We start from the raw sequence: 13,355 nt of genomic DNA on the forward strand, positions 1-13,355 counted from the left end.
ATGGAAGCACACACAACCGATTCGTTTTGTTTGAAGCTTTTTAAATCGTTTTATGTACCCATTCCCAGACATAGTAGGCTCAGAAAAAGAACACAAATAGATTAAGCTTTCCGACACGTCATGTAACAAACACGAAACCAACACTCATAATCTTATCTTGTTTTTTTATACAAAATGATCCTTAACTTTGAGTTGAGATATTTTGAATTAGAAGTTTGGAAAATGTAAAAGCTTATATGTAATATATAAATATATATAAACTATATGTAATAATCGACCAAAACTTACAATTAGAAAGCGTATATGAGTGTTCGTTTAAACCCGCATAAAATGAGTTCACACACTTGTCGTTTCTCTGAACGAATGGGTTCACCAAAACAAGTGAGGTACAGCAGTCCCTCCCATGAACGGACACTCTTGGGCCATTGCAAACCTGTCTGAACATTGCAGGTGGCCGGTCAATGCATTATATTAAAGAGAGACTCACAACACAGGTTGCTGCACACTGATTTGTCTTAGTATTTTAATATGTTGCCAATAGAATCACTGATTGACGTTCATAAAAATACAACATATGTGTACATCCATTACCATAATGCTCACTTTGACACGTTACTTTGTTCTTACGCAAAACAAAGCAGGCTAAAGACAAAAAACACAAATTATTTTAAGGCAGTTTCAACAATCATACTTTACGCGCTTCGTGAATGAAATTACACATACGGAATACAAGTATCTTTACAATACAACTACCAATACTGCACAATGTATAATGTGTTACTAGTGGACGTATCTAGTCTACCTAAAGACGCGAATCAAAACTGATGGTATAGTGTTTCTTCCTTTCAGACAGAGCAGTGATAACAAGCCTGACACTGAACAACACAGACGAGACGGTGACAGTGAATGGAGGCGACAGAGTAATCCTCGCTTGTACCGTGTCTGGTCGACCTGTGCCCAAGGAAATATCCATCACCCATGGCAACAGGACATTTAACTCAAGTGATGTTCAGTACCAGGGCACAGGGAATGGGACCAAGCAGGCAGTGCTGACACTGAAGGCAGTGACTTATGATGATATGGGAACCTACACCTGCACAGCGACAAACGGGATTGTTGGGCCGGACTCGAAGCAGATTTTGTTGAACGTCATTGGTAAGTTACTTTTCCGAAATAGCATAAATTATTAATGCAAATACAGACTCAGGTAAAAGTTTGTACAGAATAGACTTGGTTCCACCAAACATTTGTAGTTTCTTTAAATATGTAGTTAACATGTGTATTGAGTGAATGTAACGCAATAGACTACGATATAGAGGGACGTAAATAGGGTGTATGAATGTCTTACATGTATGAGTACAGGTATCCCCCCCCCCTCAAAAAAAAAATCAGACAAATATTTCTGAAATTTTGATGAGAATTCTCCCACATAATATCCCCATACTTTTATTTTCCAAAAAAAGGTTCAATGGCGTCATTTTCCTTGTTTGAAAAACTTGAGGCCGAACTGCCACGGCTATATGTTCATAAATTTGCAAAGATTTTTTTTTCAAAAGTCACGTTACCGCCGCCCGAAAAAGGGTACCCCCACAATCGACAATTTGGCAAATTATACATACGCGGAGAAAGCTAAATCATGTATGCAGGGCAGTTTTGTTTCGTTCCGCTGTTTTGCGTATTTCTTGTGTTATGTTATTTCTACTGATGCATGCGTCGATAGCATGAGCGGTCAAAAAGAGGAGATTTTGCGACAAAAAACCGCCGTATTTTGGAAATATTGGTGTATTACTTCAATAATGTCAGGATCTCATGCCTACACAAGAGACTTACTTCTGGTAAAATGTATCGCTACAAATAGTTGGTGAGATGTTATGCAATCTTCTAAAACATAACAAAAACTTAGGCCTTCACATGCATACTACAAACAAATGATTATATCAAGTGCATGTATTGTCTCATTTTCATTTTAGAAAGACCACAGGCTAGTCATATATACCCATAACAGAAATGGAACGTTCCTGGTCTCTTCTATAGCAGTTATTGCTCAGTGCCTCTAAACTGTGTTACGGTCTCGCATGACTGGGCATCGCTATAGCACATCAATCATCCAACGCTATAGCACATCAATCATCCATCGCTATAGCACATCAATCATCCATCGCTATAGCACATCAATCATCCATCGCTATAGCACATCAATCATCCATCGCTATAGCACATCAATCATCCATCGCTATAGCACATCAATCATCCATCGCTATAGCACATCAATCATCCATCGCTATAGCACATCAATCATCCATCGCTATAGCACATCAATCATCCATCGCTATAGCACATCAATCATCCATCGTTATAGCACATCAATCATCTATCGCTATAGCACATCAATCACCCATCGCTATAGCACATCAATCATCCATCGCTATAGCACATCAATCATCCATCGCTATAGCACATCAATCATTCATCGCTATAGCACATCAATCATCCATCGGTATATCACATCAATCATCCATCGCTATAGCACATCAATCATCCATCGCTATAGCACATCAATCATCCAACGGTATAAGTTAGTTCTAGTATGCTGTCATGTCGAGAAAATGGATAGCAAGCATAAGCCATCAGGCGAATGCTGATATCATTTTTGAGAAATGTCTTTGTCTATGCTTTTACACAAAAATCTCACAAAATAAACCATGTTAAACATACGTTTCAGTTGCTTCGATTTTTCTTGAATGACGTAAAATATATTTGACGTACATTGAGTGACGCAATTTGACTTGATTGTTCAGAACTTTGATAATCATGTTTCATACATTTTCAAGTGAGCAGGGCGGCATTGCACACTCAGAGAGTGGGTGGTGCCTTGCGATTATGTAAAGCACCCACCGACAAATCTGACTTTTTGGTATTACTTTTTTTTAGATAAAAAGTGTTTTATCTGACAGCATTTGAAATGTAATTCTTTGGAGTAAACCTCGCTGATAGTTATTGTTAATTCAGATGTTTTCTTTGTCCTGTTATTTTTTTGCGTGGCAAACAAGGTCCCAGCCTGAACGTTATAATATTTAGCGGGTCTTCCCAGAATCAATCCTGATTGGTCAAAAAGCCATATGGTGCACTGGCATTGCAGTAACATGCTATCGTGTTTTACAGGACTAGCATGTAAACTAGTGGTCGTACGTAATTGAAACTTTGGCAGTATGTGTAACAAATTAATTGCCTGTATGCACGAACAGGAATGATGTTCTTATTAATGTAAACCCCGAGATCCACAATGATTTTAAAAACATGGTCTTGAAAATTGCACAGCATCTCAACAAGTATCTGAAACGATACGACATTTCACTCGAAGTACGTCTCATCTGTAGGCATGAGATCCTAATTTGTTTGGAAACAATACACCGTACCGATCATTGCTGAAATACAGAGCTTGTTGTAAATGTTTGTATCACAGAACCCCTCAAAATTGTTGCAAAAACATCCCCTTTTTGACCTTTAATGAGATCGACACCTACATCAGTAGAAATAACATAACACAAAAAATACGCATGATAGCGAAAGAAAACGACCTGTTCTGCATGAATGATTGATTTAGCTTTCTCCGCGCATGTAAAGGTTGCCATTTTTTGCCTATTCCGAATTTCGTCAATTTTCGTAATATTATCATATTTGGCAACATGTTATCAGTGCTGAAGCTAACATTATGTATATGGTGGACAATCAAAAACAAATGTATAGAATTTTCGAAAGAAAAAAAGGGTATTTATTGAGTCCCAGGTCAAGTTTTTTTCTTCAACAAGTCGGCTTTTAAATGACAATAGTTTATCATCTGAACTTGCAGTGAATCATTTGTTTAAGTTATTGAGACATCCCAGTGCACTAAGGGATTTATAGAGCAAATCTCGAAAATAATTATTGAACTCAGCGCTATGCGCTTCGTTCAATAATGAATTTCTCGATTTGCTCTATAAATCCCTTAGTGCACTGGGATTGTTTCAATAACGATATTGGCAGTACCGCCAGAGAAAAAAGAAGATTTAAAACGCACATTTTGCTTCGCGCATTTGAATGTGTGGTTTGGTCGTGTAAGATCTACTTGTGTGTGGGCTGTCTCAAGTGTGTCGTGCTTTCGTCACACGCATTTTAATTTCTGTTAGTAAATTCCAGTGTAGCGTTAAGCTAAACAGTGATGATCTTTCAGAGATACCTCATTTGAACTCGGAGAAAGGACTGTGCTCTTAATTATTTGCGATTCGAAACCTCCAGTCGAGCTTTGACGGATAGATTGTGCAGAGTGACTTCACTTGAATTGACTACCCCCCCCCCCCCCCCCAAGGACTCGACGGTTAGCACATTTTCAAAATAAATGTGGCATGTTTCTCGTGTTGTATCTTCACTCATCGGGGAGTCTGGTACTAAATATGAACGGTAAGAATGCTCTGAACCCTACACGTATTATATCCCCATCGTTCTTTCGTTCACATTTGCCCAACATGTTAATTTGCGTCGCATTGAACGTCTCCAGTTAACACCGTGATTCTGTGAAGGTGCTTATACAAAATAAACAAACATTCTTCACTTTTGGGACGAACAGTCAGACTCGATACAACACTTGCTGTCAGGGATGGATGCAGAGGAAATACAGGCCATTATGTTGACTGCTGCTCAGCCTCTTGTGAAATAAACAAAAGTTAACGATCACAGGTACTGCAGTCACTCGCTGCACGAACAGACATATTGCCACAAGCAGAAAAGGGTGGTCTAAGAATGGTGTCCCGTAAGGGGAACAGGTACCACATCTCCCGATTACCTGAAACGATCGTCACAGGTTGGTCAGCTTCTAAGGTATGCACAAGAACTCGACGAAATGATGATGCACATCCGTGCTTGTTGCCATGTCATTAGCAGATTGGTTTCAAATTACACACCGTGACCCAGACATGTCGAAGTGCCGATGGAGAAGGAATAACGTGTGTACTCCTGTGTCAGTGGCGGGCTCCGTGCTACCGGAAGACTTAACGTACATTGTTGACAATGACAGATGTAAAGTAACTTATGCTCGTTTTGTGTTTTGGTAATTGAAGCTCTATCGAGCATGTGTCGTCAGTGCCCTTCTATTCGGCAGCGAGTCGTGGACAGTTTACTCAATGCAGGAAAGGAGGCTGAACACATTCCACATGCACAACCTACGGCGGATCCTAGGAATCAAGTGGTCAGACCGGGTGACCAACAACAAGGTCCTGGAACGTGCTATCATACCCAGCATGTACACACTGCTCCGGCAACGCCGACTCCGTTGGCTTGGTCACGTACGCAGAATGGAAGACGGATCCCCAAGGATCTACCGTACCGTCAACTGGCATCAGGCAAGAGAGCACAGGGACGCCCCCAACTTCGCTATAGAGATGTCTGCAAAAGAGACATGAAGGCCCTCGATATGGACATCAACGGCTGGGAAGACCTTGCTCAAGATCAAGCCTGCTGGAGACAGGAACTGAAGAGAAGTCTAGACAAGGGGGAAGAGAAGCTCAAACTATAGCCTTGGAAGCACACAGGCTCAAAACCAAAGAAAAGAACAGTAAAGTAACAACATCAGATACTGTCCACTAGTGTGGTCGCTGCGGCAGAGACTGCCACTCTCGTATCGGGCTGCACAGCCACAGCAGGCGCTGTTCCAGCACCAAATGACTTTTTCAGGCGCAGTTCCATGGCCCCGTCGGGACCGACGGATGCCGACGACTGACTGAATTGAAGCTCGCATTTGTCATGATCCGCTAACTTCGACCATTATGTTTGAATATTCCCTGAGACTTGGCATGTAACCTCTCCATACCCCACACCAGCCTCTCTCTCTCTCTCTCTCTCTCTCTCTCTCTCTCTCTCTCTCTCTCTCTCTCTCTCTCTCTCTCTCTCTCTCTCTCTCTCTCTCTCTCTCTCTCTCTCTCTCTCTCTCTCTCTCTCTCTCGGGGGTGAGCACATCGCACGATGAAGCAAGACGTGTTTCTAGGTAGCTCTCGGATTCTTCTGTTAATTTTGACTGCTAATAAGTATTAAGGTATCGCTGAGTGCCAATTTTTGTTTCAAGGATGCGTTAGGCTCTGCTGATCATGCCGGTGCCAGACTCGGTTCCAAGGGCCGTCTGTGGAACATTTTATTGGCGTTTTCAATTTTGTATGGGTCGTAGAGCACGCAAAGCCACTGTGAAAAAAAACCTAACAACACAGTTACCACTGAGCTTTTTCCGCTGCGCTGTGTTGACGCTACTGTTCACCGTGTGCACGGACCATAACATAGCGCGTGACAGTATTGGCACAACTCACCTGGCTTCGTCAGTGGCATACCTTCATCGTTCCTTCTTGATGCTGGCTACTGCTCTCCGCTTCACGAGGACATTTTTTCCAACTTCTGCTGAAGGGTCAAGATACAGACTGTCGCTTCGCTGCACTGGGCAGGTATTGTCAATTTCGTGTATCGCTGTCTGTTTCATCACCGCCGGCCTGCTGTTGGCGTGTGGCGACATCGAACCCAACCCTGGGCCGTATTACGGTAGGAGTGATAGGCACACGTATGAAAGTGACACTTACCTTCATTCGCAGTCAAATCAGAGAGATTACTATGAGCGGCAAGGCAACAGCAACAGCAACCATCAGTATCAAAACGACCAGGACAGGGGACAGAGTAACGCGATGCAGAGTATTCAGTCCGATATAACCCGTACTCTCAAACAGGCTGTTGGCAGGATAGAGGCTTCGAATGCACACCAAGGACAAAAAATAGAACAACGCATTAAGAGCGTAGAGGACAAAGTAGAGAGAAGACTTACCAACCTTGAACACAAATATGATCAGCTGGCAAATGGTGTTGGAGATCTCGCATCACAATTTCAGACATTAGAGACAGAAAACCGGCAACTTCGAGGTGAGCTCGAAAGCTTAAGACAGAAAGAGGATTATCTGGACAACTCAAGTCGGAGGAACAATCTGATTTTTGTAGGACTGGACACAGTAGGAACCAGAGACCAATGTGAGTTTTGGGAAGAAAATGAAAAGAAGATTTTGGACCTTATACGCTACGGCATGGGAGTTAGGGAAGAAATAGATCTGGAAAGAGTGTATAGGTCTGGCAAAGTGACTGTTGCTAAGTTCCTGTCCTATAAGCAAAAGGAGTTCGTACTTTCACAGGCACGGAGCCTGAAAGACTCAGACACATATTGTGATGTGTACGTGCGTGAGGACTTTTCCGAAACAGTGCAGGAGAAGAGAAGACGGCTTCTGCCCACCCAACGGGACCTGCGGCAGAGAGGCTACAAAGCAACCCTGTCGTACGACAAGCTGATGACCAATGAAGCCGTCTTCGTCTTTGATGTCTCCAGCGGCAGTGTCATCAGGCAGGAGCGCTTCAGGCGGAGACCCACGGGACCAGCGCAACGCAGGGGAACCAACCCTCAGCCATCAAGTCACAGTAACCCCCCAGGCACTTTGCAAACCCCGTCCCAACACCCAACACCCTCACCGACCCCGTCCCTACCCCAACCCTCACCACCACGACACCGCACTGAGCCACCAGGGATGCAGCCGACGACGGAGGAGCTCCCGCCTCAACAGTCATCGCGGATGTGTGGCGGCCACAGAGCGCCGCCCCCCGACCGCATGGAGCCCGTCCAACCCCACGCAGACGGAGGACAGCGGAGTCCAGTGCAGCGTGCAGACGGCGACCCACCCTACGACAGCCAGCGGGACCCGGCACGGGACTCGCCCCAACACGTCCTCTCGTCCCACGACTTCCCAGCGCTGCCCCATCGGCCGCCCAAGTCCCCTGTTGCCAGCCCCTCCACCTCCAGCGCAGATGGCTTTACCCCCCTTTGGCGTGACGCTGACCATAGGGACACCCTTGCGGGCAGGGGGCGGGGTAGAGGCTCTCCGACGACCAGCAGTCACCCTCACGACAGTGGCGGGCGCGGCGGGGATCTGGGTGGCGTACCGAGGGCACGGCTAGACGACGGCGGTGATGGAAACACGGCCACAGCCGAACCTCCAGGCGTGATGACGCGCAGCAGGCTACAGACGGGCCCCACCTCTGGAACTCCCCGTGGACCAAACCACGGCACCAAGACGCAGCGCCAAGGTCGTATCGACATCATGCTTGGCGGCGGCAACAGAGCGCCTGTTCCTGGGACGCAATGTGATCCTGACCCCGGCACTCACCGGCGTCAGGGCCGCAGCGCCGACAAGCAGAGAGACAACAGCAGCATGTGACGGTGCGGCAACGATAGGCCAAACAGCGCACCGAGAGATAGTGCAAAGGGTATCATTCGTTTCCTGAGTTGGAACATCGATGGACTCGCAACGAAAATAGCAGACCCCGATTTCGTGAGTTATATACACAACTTTAACGTCGTTTGCCTAGTTGAAACGTTCCTGGATAAATCGTTCATTTTGAGTAACACGTTCTGCGACTTTGTAGTATTTTCGAGCTCGGCTGTCAAACTGACTGACAAAGGCCGTAGGTCAGGTGGGGTCATTATACTGGTAAAAAAGGAAATAGCTAAATTGTTTGATGCGATTGAGGTAACGTACGATCACATGGTCTGTCTCAAAATATCGAAGACACTGTGGAATCTGGACAAAGATGTTATATACCTAGCTGCGTATATCCCTCCCCAAACTTCACCGTACTATGATACCTCCCAGGCCAAATGTCACATTGAACAAACTGAACTATGTATGTTAGACATGTTAGAAAGGTACGGAGAAGTTTACATCATCCTATGTGGGGACATGAACGCAAGAACTGGGTCCTTGCAAGCTATTGCTGACTCAGAAAATCAGTTAGACGACCCGTGCAACCATCAAGTTCTGTATAGTCCTTCTCGATTGTCAGAGGATCGGACAATTAACACGTTTGGCTGGGAACTCTTGTCGTTATGTTCTAGTTTTGGTCTGTGTCTGCTAAATGGTTTTTGCACGCCCTCTTCGTCTAAGCATTTTACATACATATCCAGACATGGAAATAGTGTAAACGACTACTTTATCATCTCAGAAGAGTTATCATCCCTCTGCCTGGGCTTGACCGTCGAAGAGAGAATTGAATCCCCACATATGCCGCTATGCTTAACACTTACAGGCCCCACTAACAAGAACACAGGGCAAACAGAAAACGAAACAACGAAAGGGGTACGAGTTAAGATGTCATGGGATACACATAAAGAACATGAGGTAAGAGAGCTTATTGACTCGGAATCATTCGCTGGTAAACTCGAAGAGGCGGGGCAGATGATAAGTGGGGATATTGATGGATCAGTAAAGTTGTTCAACCGTGCCCTTAAGGAGGTAACTAAGCCAATGGAAATTACTGTTAAGAATGGTTCTGTTTCGGTCGGTGAGAAAAACAAATGGTTTGACTTTGAATGTCAACAGCAAAAAAGGTTGACACGAAAAGCTCTTCGAAGGTACAAGAAAAACAAGACAGCTCTTGACATGGAGAAGAGAACAGATAAAATCAGTTTTAAAGAATGTGAAAAAGAAGCAGAGCGGTGTAAAACGGTATATTTAGATGAAAGGAAGAAGTACAACCAGCTGCTGAAAAATAAAAAGATTACATTTAAACAGAACAAAGTGTCACTTTTACTTGCCAGCATTCATGACCCTCAAAGCTTTTGGAGGGAAATTAGAAAATTCAAGAGAAAGGGAAGAAGCTCGCCTAGCATTAGTAAAGATGACTGGTTTAACCATTTTAACGGCGTGTTTAATAATTTAGCTGCTGGAGCGACTCCAGTTCAGCAAACCGAGTTATCCGCGGAAGAGGTCCCGGACCTCGACATGGACGAGCTAAATAAAGATATATCTGAAGGAGAGGTAAGAGAAGCCATTAGAGGGCTGAAAAAAGGCAAAGCAACAGGTATAGATGAAATCCCAAACGAGTTGCTTCGCATCGCAGGTGATGATGTTACTACTTACCTGGTAGAGCTTTTTAACAAACTGTTCCACACAGGAACATACCCAGCTGAGTGGGCCAAAGCTATTATTCACCCAATCTTCAAAAAAGGCAACGATGAGAACCCTGACAATTACAGGGGCGTGTCGCTGCTAAGCTGTGTCAGTAAACTGTATACTGCCATCATTAACAATAGATTGACTAAGTGGGCTGAAATGAACAATGTCATGTCTGAGTCCCAAGCTGGGTTCAGAAAAGGGTATACGACAGTGGACCATATTTTCACGTTATATCCAGCTGTAAGCAAGCAACTTAAACAACACAAGAAACTGTATGTGGCCTTTGTGGACTTCCAAAAGGCGTTCGACACCGTCAAAAGAGATGTACTATGGAATGTACTGCTCAAGATCGGCATTGGGGGCAAAAGGCTTCAAACACTCAGAGCAATGTACTCAAACGTATTATCTTGTGTTCGGTGTAACTCTGACTACACGGCCTTTTTTGAGTGTATGCAAGGTCTCAAACAAGGATGCTTGGCAAGCCCAATCCTGTTCTCTTTTTTGATTAACGAACTTGCGTCTGAAATGATTCTAAAAGGGAGGCATGGAATTCAACTTCTTCCGGGTGAAATTGAACTATTTATCATGATGTTTGCTGACGACATAGCATTGCTTTCAGTGACACCGGTGGGACTACAAAACCAGTTAAATATATTGCATGAAGTTGCCAACAGATTAGGTTTAAAGGTAAACAAAGAAAAAACAAAAGTGTTGGTATTTCGCAACGGTGGATACTTGGGGAAAAACGAAGCCTGGACATTTGGTCACGACAACATGTACGTTACCAACTCGTATAAATATCTCGGCTTAACCTTGACCACCAAAGTTTCCATCCAACGATGCTTTGAAGACTCTATTGTACGAGCTAAGCGTGGTGTTATCGACATTTTTAGAGTTTTGTGGAATATTGGATGTTATGATCTAAACCTTTTTTTCACACTCTTTGATACACAGATTACCCCCATATTGCTATACGGTTCAGAAATGTGGGGTTGTTTTGATTGCTCTAACATTGAAAAGGTACACATGTTCGCATGCAAACGGATAATAGGTGTTTCCCCCCAAAGTCCCAACTGCATGGTATACGGAGAACTCGGTAGATTTCCCCTATCAGTCCTCGCTGCTACCAGATGCGTTAAATATTGGTTGCGGCTAAATCGCCTCCCCAACACAAGATATGTAAAAATGGCCCACAAATGGAATTGTTCGTCCAGACTCTAAGACGATTCAGCTTATCGTACAATGTGAGTTTTTTCTTGCGAAAAAGCAACTAGAATGAGTTTCACACGGCACATTGAGCTCGACACACACACACACACACACACACACACACACACACACACACACACACACACACGTACGTGCCGATCTGATTATAGTAAGATTTTAGCAAATTGTAGTGCACATTCACATTGTCTCAAATTCTAGTTCGCAATTATGTCTTTGTTCAGGTTCACCAAGAAAAAACTTTCACAAGATTGTGATCACGGGAGGGGACTGGCATATGTCTTTCCAACTGACAGCGTTCCCTGTTCCTGATCGGTTTGTTTTCGTCCATCTTGGTAGTCAGACATCCGGGCCAGGACAAGATGTATCTGACAATTTTACAGAGCAATGTAAGCAGGATACAGTGACTAAGTTCATTGTCAACTGTGAAGTCAGCCCAAGTCAACAGTCCCGCAATCTTACAGGATACTTCAGAGCAGAGATCTTCAATAAAGTGGGACAAGGTGACTTCATCTTTAAGGTCCGAGATGAAAAAGGTAGACATTTGTTTAAACGGATCGTTTTACTAAATAGTTCACTCCTCAGCACACACACACACACACACACACACACACACACACACACACACACACACACACACACACACACACACACACACACACACACACACACACACACACACACGAAAGGGCAAAGTTGTATTGCTCAGTCTTTTCATTGTAATTCCATCATGTTAGACAGGTTAGTAAAATCTAGCCTGTATGTTACATACTTGTCTGAAAGCTACAGTTCTCATCAATGGATATTTCTGTATATTGCTATTTCATATGTTACGTGGATTTCCATTGGTCAATTGGGCAAAACTGAGCTCAGTGCAAAAGTGATATCGACGGCATTTCCGTCGATATCAGTTTTGATATCGACGACCTCTTTATTGCTTCCCCACTTCAAAAACAAAAACACCTGAATTTAAAAACAAACAAATATATATGACAATGTAATGATCCCAGAATTTAGTTGAGCAAGTGACAAGAGACTTTTTGAAAGAAAAGACATTTTGAAATACTGAAAAGTACAAGAAAAGAGTGAACAAAAAGAAATAATAATCAGAGGGAGGGATATGGAACAGCCAAAACTGAGACAAATACTTTTGTAATTTCTTTACAGTAAATACAAAATGTCCAGAGAATTAGCAATATATCTAACATTGACTGACTGTGTGATGATATCTTCTGCTATTGGTCTGTTTCGACAGTGATATCAAAATCTCGACCTCCAGTCTCGATTTTGATATCACTGTCTCAACAGACCATAGCAGAAGATATCATCAGACAGTCCGTCAATATTGGGTAATGTCAACAATTCTAAGAAATGTGGCAAATGATGTCTTTGCTAGCAAAGGCTGTTACCTTTTGGTTTTCGTTCTTCAGGTGAACAATCCACGCCACGTTGGGCATTATGGGCACCTGTCGCTATTGTGGTCGTCGTTATATTCATCACTGTCGTCGTCATTTGGAAACGTTGGCGTACGTGTTTTTTTCAAATCCTTTTACCTGTATTATTTTGATAAAGTTCTACAAAGTTAAACAAATTTAAAAACATAATATATTTCAAAGTTATTATATGTGTTTGTTTAGATTCACACTAATGGTAATCATGTTCAGCATGTTATCTGTTTATTTTCCAAGCGTAATGTCTAGGACAGTTAGGCCAAAGCTCGAGCGAAAGAGAGAGAGACAGAGACAGAGAGACAAAGAGAGAGAGAGAGACAGACAAACAGGCAGGCAGACAGACAGACAGAGTCTGAGACTCAGAGAGAGAGAGAGAGGCAGACAGAAACAGAGAGAGAGAGACACACACAAAATGATCATGTGTGTGTGTGTGTGTGTGTGTGTGTGTGTGTGTGTGTGTGTGTGTGTGTGTGTGTGTGTGTGTGTCTGCGTGAGTGCGTGCGTGTATATGCGTGTGTGTGTGTGTGTGTGTGTGGGCGTGTGTGTGTGTTTGTGTGTGTGTGTGTATGCGTTTGTGCATGTGTACGTGTGTGTCAGTCATTATTTGCTATACAAATGTGTAAGATCTGTTGCAAATTTTACTCACGCTAGTGTTGTGTTTGTGATCCAGTTTGCA

Source organism: Littorina saxatilis, linkage group LG8, assembly GCF_037325665.1.
Source record: "Littorina saxatilis isolate snail1 linkage group LG8, US_GU_Lsax_2.0, whole genome shotgun sequence".
Taxonomy (NCBI): domain Eukaryota; kingdom Metazoa; phylum Mollusca; class Gastropoda; order Littorinimorpha; family Littorinidae; genus Littorina; species Littorina saxatilis.